At 42.0% G+C, this 18,446-nt stretch overlaps 1 protein-coding gene across 2 annotated transcripts in view; it reads left to right on the top strand.

Annotated features, from left to right (window-relative positions):
- The first annotated feature begins 10,640 nt into the window (after positions 1–10,640).
- The window catches only part of TMEM150C (transmembrane protein 150C), a 35,683-nt gene continuing 27,877 nt past the window's right edge, over positions 10,641–18,446 (top strand). The window contains exons 1-2 of one of the 2 annotated variants that reach the window (XM_087935798.1): positions 10,641–10,867; positions 15,638–15,701. The gene's annotated coding sequence lies outside the window, so the exon portion shown is untranslated. The remainder of the gene's footprint in view (positions 10,868–15,637; positions 15,702–18,446) is intronic. The other variant, XM_087935799.1, reaches the window with a different exon arrangement.

Below are 18,446 nucleotides of genomic sequence, written 5' to 3'. Positions count from 1 at the left end.
CTCCAGAACTTAAAATTACATTAAATGTAATTTTAAGTTCCGGAGATTGCAGAATGTCTGTTTCTTCTTTTATGTGTGTGTGTGTGTGTGTGTGTGTGATTTATAAACATTCCTTTTAAATTTTAAAGGAGTCATGGGGGTGTCATTTTCTCCTATCTTGGAAGGCAAATTAGCATGCATGCATGTATGATTTGCATTTAAATTATGCTAATGTATTTATTGCATTCATCCCCTCTGTGGGAGCTCACAGTGTTATTCAAGAAATTCTCCTTTCATCTCCTCCAGTCAACTGAACAGTGGGCCCTGAGACAAATTGGGAAATAGAAGTTAGATTTCCCAACCCAAGTTAATATTTTAACTAACCACAATGCTATAGACTCCAAACCAAACCACCACAGAGCAACCTCAGCTCTAATGAGAGAACTGAAACCTCAGATTTAGGAAATAAATCATTTAGGAACATCTAGGGCATACAAAACCTGCAATGTATGCCGGACATTAAGACAATTGAGTGGACTCAGAGTATTTCTCAAGAAAAGTTCTGCACTCCTTCCCTATGCCTCCAGGCTTGAAATTCTAGGCCTGAACAATATGAAACTTCACCGCCTGCGGTCCGATCTAAGCATAGTTCCCAAAATTGTCTGTTACAATGTCTTACCTGTCAACAACTTCTTCAGCTTCAACCACAGTAATACACAGGCAAACAACCGATACAAACTCAAGGTAAACCGCTCCAAACTCAATTGCAGAAAATACGACTTGAGCCACAGCGTGGTCAACGCCTGAATCGCCCTACCAGACTCCGTTGTTACAGCCTCAACCCCTCACAGCTTCAACCTCAAACTGTCTACCATGGACCTCACCCCATTCCTAAGAGACCCTTAAAGTGGACGTGCGTAAGCGCATCAGAGTGCCTACCGTCCCTGTCCTACTGTCCCCATTGATCTGTATTTGCTTCCTTTGTTCATGTTTATGTTCATACTTATACTTGTTATCTTGTACATGTTTGACAAATAAATAAATAAAAAATAAAAGAAGTGAAAAAAAAATAACATGTCAAGACATGTGATTGGCTTGCTTACCTGCTGAACTCAGTTTGGTCCAGTGCTTATATGTTGAACAAGGTTCAAATTCTCTTTCAGCCATGAAACTCAGGAGGAGGCTTGGGGTGTGTTATCTCTCAGACTAATTTATCACAGCCCTTGGAGAAAGCTCAGATGTTTTGTGTCTTTGGTAATAAAGTAGTTTGTGTTTTAGTTTGTGTTCTGCAATCCAATCATTATGATTTGGAGCATGTGGCGTTCCGAAAAGACTGAGCTGAAGTCTTCACTCCGGTCCGTGTTTCCAGCGGGAACACGGACCGTTCCTATTGGCTGATGCTGTTTGACAGCCGGCTATAAAAGGGAGCTGTCAAATGGCATCAGCTGTTGTCCTCCAGCCGGCTACCTTGTTAGCGTGGCAGCCGCAGCAACCCTTCATTGTTACAATAAAGTAAAAGCTGAAGTTCGCTCTGTGTTCGCCTCAGGTTATTCCGCCGCTCTACAACAGAGCAGGGGTGGGCAGTTTGCAAGGTCAGGGTTATATAAGGCCACTGAAGCTGGACAACTGGACCTCAGAGCTGTCTCTAACCATGTTTCTGAATGGGGTCAAATCGATGGTTGTTTGTTTATTTGTGTCAGAAGCTGTACGCTGTTGTTATCTCTTGCCTTTTGTAAAAGTTTACGGTAAAGGTTCCCCTTCCCCTCCCCTCCCACATACATGCTAGTCGTTCCCAACTCTAGGGGGCAGTGCTCATCTCCGTTTCAAAGCCGAAGAGCCAGCGCTGTCTGAAGACATCTCCAGGGTCATGTGGCCGGCATGACTAAACTTTGAAGGCGCATGGAACGCTGTTACCTTCCCACCAAAGGGGTCCCTATTTTTCTACAGGCATTTTTATGTGCTTTCGAACTGCTAGGTTGGCAGAAGCTGAGGCAAGGAATGGGAGCTCACTCTGTTACGTGGTGCTAGGGATTCAAACTGCCCACCTTTCTGATCGGCAAGCTCACCGTCTTAGCCACTGAGCCACCATGTCCCTAAAAGTTTACTTTTCACTAAATGAGCTCTCAGGGACAGTATTAATGACTAGATGACTGCAAAGAAATATGATCCTTCCAACTTCCCTCCATCCTATCAGAACTTATCCTTCCATCACCCTCACCATCCTGCCAGAACTGATGAAGCTTCTCAGATGAGAATCGAAACATTTTCTTCTTCTTCCTCAAGTCCAGTTGCCTTTTGAAGAAGCACCTTTGAGACAACCATGACCTGGATGACTGAGAATCTCCACAGATGGGAAGCCAAAGGCAATTCATTCAGAAAATAACTGAGATGGGCCCCCACCCATTTCCCAATGGCCTCTACTACAATAGCCCTTGGCACTATTGAAAATGTGTATGCGTGGCCCAATTATCAAAAAGTTCCAATGAAGGACAGAAAATATTTATAGCTCAGGGTTGAAAAGAAGGGTCCTTGGTGTTCAAGGGAAGTACTAATACCATTCTATAAGGCCTTAGTAAGACCACACCTAGAGTACTGCATCCAGTTTTGTTCACCACATTATTAAAAAGATGTTGAGACTCTAGAAAAAGTACAGAGAAGAGCAACCAGGATGATTAGGGGACTGGAGACTAAAACATATGATGAATGGTTGCAGGAACTGGGCTTGGCTAGTCTAGTGAAGAGAAGGACCAGGGGAGACATGATAGCGGTCTTCCAATATTTGAGGGGCTGCCACAGAGAGGAAAGGGTCAAGCTATTTTCTAAAGCACCCGAAGGCCAGACAAGGAATAATGGATGGAAACTGAATAAGGAGAGATTTAACCTGGAAATAAGGAGAAACTTTCTGACAGTGAGAACAATCAACCAATGGAACAGAAGCTGCCTTCAGAAGTTGTGGGAGCACCATCACTTGAGACTTTCAAGAAGAGATTGGACTGCCATTTGTCAGAAATGATGTAGGGTCTCCTTCTGGGCGGCAGGGGCGTTGGACTAGATGACCTACAAGGTCCCTTTCAACTCTGATTATCTGTTATCTGTTATCTGTTCTCTGAGCTTGGTTGTTTTTACAGATGCTTCATTACCCAAACTAGGTAACATCATCAGTGTTAGAGAATTCCTTACTCATACTGATGATGTTACCTAGTTTGGGTAATGAAATGCCTGCAAGAAAACAAACAAGCTCAGATGACCCCTGATGACCCCTCATATCCATAAGTGGTCCATCCTGATTTATGGATTAGCAAGATGCACGAATCCATCCCATTGTGATGGATGCCACAAACCCACTTCCTAGAAATAGTTTAGTGTAACAACTGCAGCTATTGGAAGAATAAAAATGGATTGTATCAGCAGGGTGCCAGATACCATCTGTTGAGCTCCCTGAAGAAATGATACACCTGCAATAAACTTCTAAAGGATTAGAGAAATTCACCGTAGACCAGCCTGGAGAATCCCTACCAATGACTACCAAGCAGAAGTCTGGGTTCAGATATATTTTATGATGAAACATCAATTCCAGGAAGGCAGTTCTGCCCTTCACCCGTAAGATAAAGAGAAAGAAAAAGTAATTGCATGAACTAAATAACCCTCCATTGGTTATTATCACACAGAGAAAGAAATTGAAGCTGAAGTCAACATGAGATGGCTACAAGGAAGAAGTCTGAAATTAAAAATAGGAACTGCTTAAAAGAAAGTACTTTTTCTCTCATTTTTTAAAAAAACGTTTCTTCTTTTTTTGCTGACTTGCCAAAAAGAAATGTAAAAGCACCCCATTTTCCCAAGAAGTTCAAGAGAGCCACTGCCAGCTTTTTTCAGTAAGAGCAGTCAGAGTTACTCCATCTGTTTTTTTAAGATCCAACATCTGTTGTTGATAATCCTCCTTTTAGGCCCAACTCAAACTTGTTTGCCAGTGTGAAGAGTTCTTTTTCTTCAGATGTTCTTATAAAAGGATGGTTTAAAAAGGTAGGAAATACCCACCCTTTTGCTCAAAAAGCTTTATCTTTCTACCAAAGGCTCTGCTGTTTGGAATTTACAGAATGATTTCATTCCTCAGCAAGGCAGATAGCAGATTTTTTTTGGAGGGGGGAAAGCATTTCGGTCTGAAAAGCATGAAAGGAATTAGGTTATTTCCCTGAGGAAAGAATTAATCAAGCTGTGCAGTGTTGTTTAGAGTATGGTCGCTCTTAAGATCAGGGATGTCCAACATTGGCAAACTTAAGACTTGTGGACTTCAACTCCCAGAATTCCCCAGCCAGCCCGGAATTCCCCAATGGCTGGCTAGGGAATTCTGGGAGTTGAAGTCTACAAGTCTATGACAAGGTATGTCAATGTTGGACATCCCTGCTTTAGATGATAAAGAATCCTCTTCGTAGGAAGGCAAAATCTGAAGTTGGTGCCAACTCTACTACATTTTTAATTCTGAAGAACTGAAGTAAAAGAAAGAAGATTACATATCCAAGTCTTAACAACCAACATGAAAGTGATTTGCATCCTTCTAGGGTTTTTCCCCCCCTCCTCTCTAGCAAAGTTATAGCTGGGAATTTCCTTGATAGTCCTCTTATTCAAGCATTAACTAGTTCCAACTCTTTACTAAAAAAATCCGACATTAAGAAATTGGTTCTTAACATTTTTGTTGGTCCTAATAAGGCTAGATGTGAGTGGCCATAAACGGTATCTTTGATTTTTCCCAAAAATACCGCTTCACCCCCACAGCTTAAGAGGGCACTTAATTTTAATTCTTTTCCATGAAAATTGTTCTTTCTGTTTCATCTCAGTGTTAAGTTGCGAAAACTGGTCTAGTCTGTTTCTCTGGTTCTTCTTTTAGCAAGTCTGGTGCCTCCCAGCCAGCTGTTGATGGATGTAACATGGTAAAGTTTTGAAATACCTTGAAGATTCTGTTGTTAATATCTGGAGCTTAGAAATTGACTCTCTGTTTAAAATTAACATACCTTTCTAAATCCATAGCAGACTGTACATAATAAACCTAGACTTGTCGGTTGCATCAGCTTTATAGAACCACACAACACAACATTCTTGGAGTTCTCCTTTCCCTTGACACATTCACTTTTCCTTCTTAAATGTGTTTAAATATGTTCTTTATTTATTCACAAATAAATAACAATAAGGGAACACCACACAGTCTTGTTTAAAATCTCTGTTCAGGGTTGAATCATTTGCTAAGCATTCCAATTATTTGCCTGCAATGATTTATTGGCATCAACTAAAATTTTTACCACACTCATTAACTGACTTCCAATTCCATATTTGTGCAAAACGTTTCATAATTCAAACCTGATCGTGTGCTTTTTCTAAATCAGCGTCAAAGTCTTCTCCCCATAGGGTCTGCACAATAAAAAGTCATATTGTACTTTCCAAATGTTGCCCATTGTCACCTGTATTCATTTGCAGTCAGAATTGTGCCAGACATCTTTCTATGCACACTTATCAAATTGGTCCCTTGTTTGCATTTGTTCAGACACCAGTCACAATTGTAATCTTTGCACACCTTATACAAGCCACACAGACATTCCATTTCTCTAGTTTCCTCGTTCCTACCAGCAGCCTTATTATTTTCAAGTAGCATTTATAATTTCCTTATCATGTATCTTATATTACATTTTGTCCATGAAGAATGCAATATAGGGTACGTCTTATCTGGTTGTGGTTCTGGCGATGATAATTTAACACAATTCCCTCTCTGAAATGATGAAGCTTTGAATAAACATTGGGTGGACAGGGAAGTAACACAAATTATCTAAGTTAATTGAAAACACACACACACACCTTACAACAAGAATGCACAACATTTTATTTGGCTCAAAGGCTGTTTGGCCTTGGCAGAATTTGGGAAACCATGCTCCCAAGGCAGGAAAGCCTAAGGAACTAAAAGGGAGAACTGATTTTGGGAGGCTGTATTTAAAAGAAATATCTGCCTGAAATATTTGGATTTTACCCCTTGTAATCACTCTGATTTGCTCCTCCTCCAATCCATAAAAAGAGGCACAGTTTTGAACTCTGCAAATTCCAAGAAGCCCACCCTAAGGTTCATTTGCCACACAGGTAGTCCTCGACTTATAACAATTGGGACCAGAATTTCTGTTGCTACTCAATGTGGTTGCTAAGCTAAGTGAGTGGTACAGATTTCTCTCCCATTTTTCTCACGGTTATTAAGCTGCAGTTGTTAAGTGAATCACATAAGTCATTAAGCGGATCTGGCTTCCCCCTTTGCCTTTGCTTGTGGAAGCCAATGGGAAGGTTGCAAATAGCAACCACATGACCCTAGCATGATGTAACCTGTGAATTATGTGCCATTTATCAAGTGCACAATTTTGATCACGTGACTGTTGGGAAGAATTTGTTGTTGTTAGTTGCAAAGTCGTTTCCAACCCATCGCAACCCATGGACAACGTTCCTTCAGGCCTTCCTGTCCTCTACCATCCTCTGGAGTCAATTTAAGCTCACACCGACTGCTTCAGTGACTCCATTTAGCCAACTCCTTCTCTGCCGTCCCCTTCTTCTTCTTTTGCCCTCAATCTTTCCCAGCATTCAGCTCTTCTCCAGTGAATCCTTCCTTCTCGTGAGGTGGCCAAAGTCTTTGAGTTTCATCTTCAGGATCTGGCCTTCTAAAGAGCAGTCAGGGTTGATCTCCTCCAGGACTGACCGGTTGGATTGCCTTGCACTCCAAGGAACTCACAGGAGTCTTCTCCAGCACCAGAGTTCAAAGGCCTCCATTCTTTGGCGTCCTTATGGTCCAACTTTCACAGCCATACATTGCAACTGGGAAAACAACACCCTGGACTATACACACTTTTGTTGGCAGGGGGATGGCTCTGCTTTTTAGTATGCTGTCTAGATTTGTCGTAGCTTTCTTCCCCAGGAGCAAGCGTCTTTTATAGCTACCATTAAAATGAATATTGAGACTGTTATACCTGTTCCAAACAATACCAATAAAGCTAGGAAGGAAATATTTTGAGGAACTAAATAGAATGGTAACTAAATTTATACGGCAAGGTAGGAAGGCAAGAATTAGGCTGAAATTAATGCAAGACTTTACCAGCAGAGCAGGTTTTGGATTGCCAAATGGGGAATTATATTATCAAGCAGCTGTCCTGACTTGGCTAAAGGAATGGATAACTCTGAGACTAGATGACTACTTGTACTGGAGGGACATGATTTACAGCTGGGGGTGGCTTGCCTTTCTATGGTACGAGAAACACAAACACATAAATACTTTCAGACACACTGAATGAGAAATGCTTTGCTCTCAATAGGGGCAAAAATCAAGGAAGAACACTATTTGAAATAAACCAGTCTGGCTTTCCACAATGGAGGCATTAATATACCCAAATATATGGGGAAAATGATAAGATACAAAGACATGTTAAATGAGAAAGGGGGGGGGGGGATTGAAAAACAAACAGGAATTGAATAGCCAAGGGATAATTTTAGCATGGTAGCCACATGAAAAAAATCCATCTCTTACCTTTACAGAACATGGTGATACAAGTACCATACGGCACAAAAGAATGGAGCGTAGGATGTCCCAACGCGGAGGTGAATGACTTCACAATGCAGATGTTATTCTTTTGGCTAATTGTAACCCAGCATGCAACACTGGGGGCCAATTAATTGAAGTGGGCTTGGTTCCACCAACCCTGCCTCATTCTTACTTCCTTTGACCTATGCAATGCATCATCAACAGCCCACACAGTCTAGTGTCAATATTCTTTTAGCACACCTGCAAAAGTTGCAGATAAATTGTGATTTTTTTTAAAAAAAAAACAGTGAGTCATATTCATATTTCACTGTTGCTTCATGGGAACATTTGGTGACCAAAGCATTCTTTCCTTCCTATATTTATTCTCATCATCATAATGTAAATAGTGACTAATCCCCGTTGGGATTAAGGCTCCCTGGTGTTGTTCAGCAGGCTAAATTTTATCTCAAAGTCTTTTGCTATTAGGAACTTGAAAACTCTGCTCCTCTGATTAAGAATCTTTATTTTGCAAAACTAAACCAAAACCGAAAAGAAACAAGTTGTTTTGATAATCTTTGAGATTCAGAATCCCATTGATTTCTAAGAACTGGGTATGTTTTTCAGAAAAAGAGAGGATCCATCCAAGTCACAGATAGAATAGAATAGAACAGAATGGAATAGAATAGAATTCTTTATTGACCAAGTGTAATTGGACACACACGGAATTTGTCTTGGTGCAAATGCTCTCAGTGTATATAAAAGATACATTTACCAAGAGTCAAGAATCATCAGGTACTACTCTTAATAATAGTCATATTGTACAATAAGCAATTGAATCATATTAGATGCTGTTTTTTGAAAATGAGGGTTAAGAAACATTTTATTCCTCCCTACAGCCAAGTCCATTCTTGATATCATATCTCTGAGTAATGAATCAGGGAACCACATTTGATTATTTCCCTTCTACCGTGACCACACACATGGATAAAATGTACAAATGGCATGTAGTTAGCATGTATGTTTTTTAATGGAAGTGTCAACTCTGAAGCTGATCTGGCTGAAGCCATTTTTCTTCTGCCTCATAGATGCCATGAGCTTTGAAAGGGGGAAGTGGGGGGAAGTAGATAGACTGGCTACCAGTCAAAACAAAAAAGTGTTCTTGTGGGAACCAAGGTCATCCCAGCTGATGGCCGAGGAGTGACCAAGTAGCCTTCCAGCTAACTTCATTGGACAATGTGACCAGTGATGCCTGGGGTGGGAATATTTGCTCTTTTAATTAGGAGGAAAACCACAGGAACCTTTAGAATTGGTTTTCACTAGCTGTGCTGATAAGGTGTGTCCAGTAAACATGTTCTTTGAAGAATATACCTGTCTTGGGAGTTTTGCTTTTGGTGGATGCATTACTTGGAACCCTGACAGGAAGTAGAAAAAGGGACATCTCTTATATGTCATACTTTGGACTTTCATGGTGTCGACACAAAGTATTGAAAGATACAGATAACTGCTAACTGGTTCCCAGAGTTCAATTGGCTTATGGTAATTAAAATACATTTCTACCAGTTACCTTAAGGAGTTCAAATAAAACCCTTCCTAGCCTGATTTCACACAGTGCACAGTTAAGGCAAAGGTTGGTTTTGCTTGTTCTAGGCTGGCTCACGTAAGCTTTGCAAACCAAGATTTATGGTATAGTTTGTTGTTGACTCCAGCTAGGTAGGGCATATTGAGCAATACATAGTTAAATACAAAAATTTTTTTGAGAGAAATATGTCTTAAAAGACCTACATAGTGTGCATTACAATACTTGATTGTGAGCATGTTTTTATCAATTGCAAGCACACCTTTCCTGCAGAAGGGTATGTTTGTGCTATAAATAGGAAGGGTCCTTGGTACTCTCTGAGCTCGGTTTTTTTTTTAACTTGCAGACGTTTCATTACCTAAATTAGGTAACATCATCAGTGCTAGTGACATGATAGCAGTCTTCCAATATTTGAGGAGCTGCCACAGAGAGGAGGGGGTCTACTTATTTTCCAAAGCACCTGAAGGTCAGACAAGGAATAATGGATGGAAACTGATCAAGGAGAGAATCAACCTGGAAATAAGGAAATTTTTTTCGGTCTGACAGTGAGAACAATTAAATAGTGGAACAGCTTTGCCTTCAGAAGTTGTGGGAGCTTCATCACCAGAGGCTTCCAAGAAGAGACTGGACTGCCACTAGGCAGAAATGGTGTAGGCTCTCCTGATTGGGCAGGGAAGGAGAGGTTGGACTAGATGACCTACAAGATCCCTTCCAGCTGTGATTCTATTCTATTCTATTCTATTCTATTCTACTCTATTCTATTCTATTCCACTCTATTTTCTATTCTATTCTATTCTATTCTATTCTATTCTATTCTATTCTATTTTTATTTCTATTTTCTATTCTATTCTATTCCTATTCTATTCTAACCTATTCCTATTCCATATATTCTCCCTTACCTGCACTGCATGCATAGATGTATTTCCTATTATTCATCGATCAAACCTTTAAGCCACCGCAGTCTCGTGCCTGAAACAGAAACACGACCAGGACTAGAGCTAAGGAAAGCAATAAAAACCATCGATGGGCGATTTAAATGAAAAAGCGTCCCGGGACCAGATCATGGCAAAGGTTCTTTGGAACAATAACACAACATAAAATAAAATATAAAACACTGCAGAGGCAGGCAGGGGAGTGGGAGGCTCAGCCCAGCATTTGGGGGGGGGAGAGAGAGAGAGAGAAAACCGAGGTCCACGCAACCAGAAAGTGGGTGGGGGCATAACATCGAGCCCTTGGCAAAGCAAGGCAAGGCAAGGCACAGCAAGGCAGGGCAAGGCAAGGCAAGGCGGCCTCCCCGAGCGCTGGAACCCCGGGTGGGCGATCCCAGTCCCGGCCTCTTCTTCCCCGCGTGTCTCCCGTTCCCGCGTGGCCCGCAGCCGCAGCCCCCCCCCCGCTCCCTCCGGCTCTTCGCTGGGCGGCCCGGAGCTGCGTCGCCAGGATGTCCCCACCCCCGCCCCGCACCCCTCCTTCCTTCCTATCAGGATCCATCCGTCCCACGCCCCTTTCGGGGCGGGTGTTTCCCCAACCGCCGCTTCTTTTCTCTCTCTCCCCCCTCCCTCCCTGTAAGCATCGGAGGGAGAGAAGCAGGCGGGCGCTCTTTGTCTCTGACCCCGGAGAGAGGCTGGCCAGACAGGGCGGCAGGTCCCTCACCGCACCGCTTCCTCGCTGGCTTCTTATCGGCGCGGCCAGGTGCTCCTTGGGCTTGCTGAGGTCGTCGCCCTCCTCTTCTTCCTCCTCCTCTTCCTCCTCCTCGCGGGCTGATCCCGGATCCTCGGCAGGTGGGTAGATCGGATGCTCGGTTTCCACGGGGCGCCCCGTGCTATCTATCATCTGTCTGTCTGTCTGTCTATCTATCTATCTATCTATCTATCTATCTATCTATCTATCTATCTATCTATCTATCTATCTATCTATCTATCTATCTATCTATCTATCTATCTATCTATCTATCTATCTATCTATCTATCTGCCTGTCTATTATCTATCTATCTATCTATCTATCTATCTATCTATCTATCTATCTATCTATCTATCTATCTATCTATCTATCTATCTATCTATCTATCTATCTATCTATCTATCTGCGCACCCCGCTCTCTGCAATTGCTTCCTTTCCTCCCGCCTGGACCATCCTTAAAAGGCTCCAGCTACCTGGATAGTTGCGATCCAGTCTCAGTGCCCCTCGTAAGCCTCATCGACTCTGAATATTGGGGATACCCTGTGCTTAACCCCCACTCCTCCCCTCCACGCTTTCTTCTTCTCGCAGGCATCTCCCAAGATCTGGGTGCAGCAAGTCCTGCAGGATTGGCAGCTGGTGTTTTGTTTTTTTTTTACCACGAGGATGGTGGGTTTTTTTAAAAAAAAAATATTTATTTTAAACTTGATTTCTGGTTTCCTTGCCTTATTAGTCAGCCCTTGTCCTTCCTTTTTTGATTTACGGCTGCCTTTATGTGCCCTGAAACCCTCTCCGCCAAACCTGGAGGAGGAGGAGGAGGAGGAGAAGGAGAAGGAGAAGAAGAAGAAGAAGAAGAAGAAGAAGAAGAAACAGAAGAAGAAGAAGAAGAAGAAGAAGAAGAAGAAGAAGAAGAAGAAGAAGAAGAAGAAGAAGAAAGGAAACGGCAAATCACCCTACTTTAGGATGCATGCGTGCAGCGGTTTCCCGACCTGAAATCCAGCTTGCTACAAGCTGCAGCCTTTGGCTTCTCTTCCCTGGGTGGTAATCCTTGCTGAAGCTGGTATAAGATGATGCTATTACTATTTTTCTCCTCCCTGAGCCAGCCTGCCTGCCTGCCTGCCTCTCTCTCTCTCTGCCTCCCTCTTTCTCTCTCCCTCTCTCTTTCTCTCCCCCAAAAGCTTGCTTTGCTGCATCCTTCCAGGGTAGCCACGTTTGGCAAGGGCTTCACCTGCCCTGGAGAGAGGCCAGCTTCCCTGAGAATCCAATTTGCTTGTGTGTTTTTTCCACCCTGCTCCTCATCGCAGCCCAGTTTAAAAAACAACAACAGCAGCAGCGACCTTAAAGGGTTGCCTCTCCTTTATCCCCATCCTTAGAAGCAAACGGTTCAGGGGGAGGGATTGCCCCTTATTTCAGCTCTTTCCACCCTGCAGCCATTAGTTTGGAAAGCCTTAGCGGTGCAGGAAGAGATGGCGATGATAAAGAGGTATTTTTTTTTCTTTTCTGGCGTGTGGCAGGAAGCCTGAGGACATCTCAAAGCCATGTGCTTGCAATTGTTTCAAGAGGGAAGTGCCCTTGAGTAGGAGAAGTGGTTTTCGGCCAGAGTGCAAAAAGGTGGGGATGATATCTGGCAGGAAATGCCTTGGACCTCTTTTCAGGACTTGGTTGCAGGCTGTCAGACAAAAAAAAAAAGAAAAGAGGAAAGACCATCTTTTAATTCCGGTTAATTTTGTTCTTAGAAACAACTGACAAAGAATAGGGTGATTTAGATCAGGGGTCTCCAACCGTGGCAACTTTAAGACTTGTGGATTTCAACTCCTAGAATTCAAGGAGTTGAAGTCCACAAGTCTTAAAGTTGCCAAGCTTGGAGACCCCTGATTTAGATGCCACCATTGGAGTGGGGGCCGGGTATTCTCCTTCCCAATGTCTGGCTGTCAATCAAGTTCCAAAGCCACAATCAAACCTCCTCCAGAGAATCCATGGAGGGGCCAGAACTTGGCTCTTGAAAACCGTGTGAAACTATTGGGTTTCTTCCCCCAGCTTTCCAAATGCTGGTGACATCCAGATGTGCTGGGAATGCAACGCCCAGAATTCCTCACTGGTGTGGCCATTGCTGGTAGTTTTGAGAGATCACCTCCACACACCTGGAGGGGGCCAGGGCTGGTAGACAGACTGTCGTGGGGTAAGGCGCATGACATCTCTAGGTGTGCATGAGCAATCGAATCCTGGCCTGTCCAATTTGGTCCACCAGACTGGACAAATTGTGGATCCACATCAGCTAAAGCAGAGGTCTCCAAACTTGGCAATTTTAAGACTTGCGGACTTCAACTCCCAGAATTCTGGGAGTTGAAGTCCGCAAGTCTTAAAGTTGCCAAGTTTGGGGACTCCTGAGGTAAAGAATGTTGGCTGGCCAGGCCTCAGAAGAGGGCCTTCTCTGCTGTAACACCTGCTCTTTGGAACATCTTCCCTTCAGAAATTAGAGTGGCCCTAACCCCCCCAAACTCTAAAAACTTGGTTATGTGTCGGAATCTAGGGTTCCGAATGTATTAAGGGCCCCGTCTATTGGTTCTACTGTTAAATTGGATGGCTGTAGATATCTATTTTGTACTGTTTTTATTGGTTTTAAATGTCTGTCGTGGCGCAGTAGTTAGAATGCAGTATTGCAGGCTGACTCTGCCCACTGCCAGGAGTTCGATCCTGATGGGTTCAAGGTTGACTTAGCCTTCCATCCTTCCGAGGTCAGTAAAATGAGGACCCAGATTGCTGTGGGGGGCAAGAGGCTGACTCTGTAAACCACTTAGAGAGGGCTGTGAGCCACTATGAAGCAGTACATAAGTCTAAAGTATTGCTATTGCTATTTAGAATTATAAGTCGTACAGTGTCATCCGGTTGAGATGGGAGGGGAGGTACAGAAATTAATTAAACAAATAAGGGATTTGCACACTGTAAAAAGAGACTCAAGGAAAGGAGGGTGGAAATGAAGGCAGGGATAAAAGGAAAAAAAAACTGTTGCCGCAATTGGTGTGTAAGCTATAGGAACCTCATTACAGAAAAATAAGGAGAATATTTTTGTGCATATAATTATGCATGCCTGTTTGTCTATTTTATTATGTTTCAGCTTGCAGGACTGGACACAGGGAAGGATTTCCCTTGCCCACACCCTTTCTTTGTTCTCTGATTATGGAAGTGTATTTTTTTTTTTTTACAAATAGGGATAGGTGGAATAAATTTAGCACAGTATGTTGGCTTTCTCGTTGGAGTAAATAAATAGGTTGTCTTTCTATCCCTGAAGCTATATGTACGTTTTTAAATTCATAATTTGTGGTTAGAATGTGGGTTAGAGTTCCCAACCTCCTATCTTCTCCAAGGCTGCCTTTTGATTTATACTCTCCAACAATAGCTAAGATGCTGAAGGATTTTCAGTTGTATTTCTTTTATAGAAAAGGAGGCACCCGTTTCATTCTAGTTTGTGTCCAAACTCTTTGATAAGTTTAAAGAGAGAAAAAGCAAAGAAGTTTGCCACAGGCGTGTACCAGCTATCTGAGCAGATGAGAAAGGGAGGGAGGAAAAGAAAGAAAATTGAAAAGAGAAAGAGAAAGGGTCATTTTGCAAGAATTGAATGTTCCAAGGAGGAAGAACATTCAATATTGGGCAAAAGATTTTGGCTACACCTAAGTTTCACCTGTTTGAGACTGTATCTCTCGTCACTACTGAGTTGAGGGTTGAATCATCACAAACACCAGTGAATAATCTTTCCCCCCCGCCACACAGTTGTGTATCTTTATACCTCTGGGTACCGGTCATCAAAGGCTGGCCCTTTGACTTTGCACGCAGTTCCTGGCAGGGGAACGTTTAAATCACTGTAAAGGTCCTGTGCCTGCATGTTGATTTACATAAATCCATCGTTGTGTGTTCTCCAGACAATGATGTCAAGATGGAAATGTTCTGTTTCTAAAAATGCAATTTTTCCTAACATTAATTGATAAGCTAATGAACTGGTGTTGAAGTAGCAATTTCAAATTGTGATTTCCAGCTTTTTAAAAAAACAAAACAAAAACCCAACAACGAACATCTGCTGGCTGCATTCATGAAGGATTCAGTGAAACGGCATTAATAATGCAGGAACGAGCAGCCTATATCTCTCTGAGCATTTTGTTTCACGTCTCCCACAATGCATTGCTGTGGATAGTGCTTGGGGAAACCAATGGGATTGAAGTTCAAGCATCTGGACAGTTCCAGTTTTTCTGCGGTTTGTGTTCAGCATTCATTCATATGTGCAGAATTCACATGTTTTGTGCACAGAGGAATTTGGTCATTTAAACTTGCCGTAGTAGGACTGTCAAGAAGTCTGCCTCTTTTTTTTTCTTCACATCCTGGACATAAACTGTTTCAACTCTTACCCTCAAAACGACGTTATAGAGCCCTGCACACCAGAACAACTAGACACAAGGACAGTTTTTCCTTGAATGCCATCACTCTGCTAAACAAATGATTCCCTCAACACTGTGAAATTATTTACTATATTACTATTATTATTCTGATCCTTCCTAGTATCTACCTCTTCCCACTTTTGACAATAACCGCGTTGCTTGTATCTTTACATTTATTTGTTTTATTTGTTTCCTAGTATGATTTGATTGCTTATTGTACCCTATGACTATTATTAAGTGTTGGACCTGATGATTCTTGACTCTTGACGAATGTATCTTTTCTTTTATGTATACTGAGAGCATTTGCACCAAGACAAATTCCTTATGTGTCCAATCACACTTGGCCAATAAAGAATTCTATTCTATTCTATTCTATTCTATTCTATTCTATTCTATTCTAATTTTTTTTGGAAGTTGTAACTGACTTGTGGCTTTCTGTCTAACAGGCTGAGAGCAAAGTGTGACTTTCCACAAAGCATCATATATGCTGAAGCTCTTGGACATTAGAAGGTAAGTTTTCTCCATAACACTGAAGATGTGAAAAGCACACGGCTGCTGGAATTCTCCAAAAAGAAAAAAGACAGATATACAAATTTTATGGATAAAAGCTTTTTTTTTTTAAAGAACAGAATCTGTGTTTATTGTTCTCCATATTTCCCACTCCCGTAAGCCTCAATAGTCAAAAACAGTTATGAGTAAGATCTGTATAAAATAATGAAACAAATCAATCACAACAATTTTTAAGTTTCATTGCTTTGCATAGCACTTTTGATAGATTCTACTGCATTAGTCTTCTCTAGAAGCCTCAACCATTGTATTTGCATAACCTATTAGGCCATGGTTAAAGTGATTGCATGATGAATTTGCTCCAAATTACATTCCAAACTGGCTCAGAATGTAATTTGACTATGTCCTTTTAATCAGTACAGTTATTGTGAAGTTTGTTTCTCAAAAATACTTCTAAAATCTACCATGGGGTGATTATAGCCAGAGCCTTTGCATGTGAGACGGGAATGCTGGTTGTTTTATCTTTGTATTTTCACAACAAAGTCAATGTGTGATAGTACAGCAGTTGCAATAGAATAATAAGAGTGAGAAGCAGAAAAGCAGTTTTGCCACAAATCTTGTCCCTTGTTTTGTGTTCCTGGAGGAATAATGGCTGCTTAATCATAAATTAACCACTAATGTGGGTTTGGATAACATGCTGCTCTGTGTGATTGACATAAGATAATCATCAAGCAATCTGTTATTACAGATAAGGAGTTAAGATGGTCCTTAACCATACTCTATATTTAGGCAGTGTGCTGAGCTAATCTGCGGGCTACTTTATTTTGTCATCTGAACTGGATCAATGTCTCTGTCTAATTTTGCTTTTTACAACCCTCCAGATAATTTCAAAGAAGCATATTGTGCAATCAGAATAAATTACCGAGGGAGAAACCAGAGCTCTCAAATGTCTGCGATTGTGTGAGATTGGCAGAGTTCAAGGCTCGAAACATTGCGTGCGTTTGCTTTTTTGGCATAATATCTAGGGACTTTTAAGGCTGAGCTATAAAGTGTTCCTGGAACTTGTTTCTTTTTCTGTGGTTCCCCCCCCCACTTTTGTTTTTTGTTTTTTTAAAAAAACGCTAAAAACTGAGTGCGGTTTTATAAGTTGGAAGTGAGTCTGTCAAATAGAATGGATTGGCTTGATGTGAGAACTCAGAGAGATGTTGTGTGAGAAATGGGAAGAAGTATGATTTCAATTGATCAATGTGACAAGCCTTGAATTACTTCTTTACTGGAATTAATCCCAAATTAATAAATGATTTGCCATTCTACACTTACCACTTGCGGAGAACTCTGACTCAGATATTTTATTTTGTAGTGTTTATTCTTCCCTGCCTTCTACTACAATTTCCTTAATTTGGAATTCCAAGCTGGATTGTCAAATCCTAGTAGTGTTACTCAATCTTGGCAACTTAAAAGTTGTGTGTGGACTTCCAGAATTTCCTAGCCAGCATGCTGGCTTTAGTGCAAACATAGGAACATCTTGAATTGGAGGAGAGTACATGAGAAATCACAGCTGCCAATTCTTTAGTTGTTTTGGCCTTCATCATCTTCCCAAAAACCCAGGATGTTGTAATGTATCAGCAGAGTATATGTGCTGATGTGAGCAGTGTGGGCTTTTGCAATTGACAGAGGGAAATGTTGACAATGCCCAGATTGTCTAAGTGCCATCCGAGATTTTTGGATGTGGCACTCAGTGTGCTGATAATCAGGGGTGGGCTTCAAAAATATCAGCAAAAAAATCCCCCGAGCCTCAGTGGCGTAGTGGTTAGATTGTAGTACTGCAAGCTACTTCTGCTGACAGCCAGCTGCCTGCAATTTGGCAGATCGAATCTCACCAGGCTCAAGGTTGACTCGGCCGTCCATCCTTCTGAGGTGGGTAAAATGAGAACCCAAAATTGTTGGGGGCAATACGCTGACTCTATAAACTGCTTAGAGAGACCTGTGAAGCAGTATAACGTGGTATATAAGTCTAAGTGCTATTGCTAACTGGTTCTCTGCCCAGTTGCTGGGTGAGCATTACCATGGTGGGCGTGGCCTAGTTGGCCTCCTGCAGGGGGGCTGTTTTCACCCTCCCTGAGCTCCAGAGGTTTTCTTCAAGCCTCCGAGAGGACAAAAACGGCCTCGCCTGGGCTCTGGAGCTTCTGGGAGGCCTGTTTTTTGCCTTGCCCGAGCCTCCGCATGGACCCTGCACTTACCTGGCATCAAAATGGGCCACGTGGGGACTCCTGGGAGGAGGGGTGGGTGGGGCCAACCAGAGGTGGGATGTGCCGGTTCACCGAACCAGCCATAAAACTAGCTACGGGTTCGCCCGAACTGAGGCGAACCCGTAGCAGCCCCACCCCTGCTGATAACCCCTGGGACCATCACAGCCGACTTATGCAATAATTGTTCAATTTTGGTTTTCAGATCTTGATACTTTATGATCTTCTCCAATTCTTTGTTTTCTGTTCTACTATTTCCTGGTATTACCACATCAGTCCATACTTTCTTCTTTTCTACCTCAGTTATATCTGGATTATAATCCTACAGTATTTTGACCTTCTCATTTTTTTATGTTTATTTATTTATTTATTTTGTCAAACAATTATTAGATAACAGGTATAAGTATAAACATGCTTATAAATACATGAAATGGATACGAATAAGAAAAAAAAGAAACAATAGGACAGGGACGGTAGACACGTTTTGGTGTGCTTATGCACG

Source organism: Pseudonaja textilis, chromosome 6 (assembly GCF_049901715.1).
Source record: "Pseudonaja textilis isolate UNSWEBS1 chromosome 6, rPseTex1.2, whole genome shotgun sequence".
Taxonomy (NCBI): domain Eukaryota; kingdom Metazoa; phylum Chordata; class Lepidosauria; order Squamata; family Elapidae; genus Pseudonaja; species Pseudonaja textilis.
This window is presented reverse-complemented; position numbering and strand designations above follow the sequence as displayed.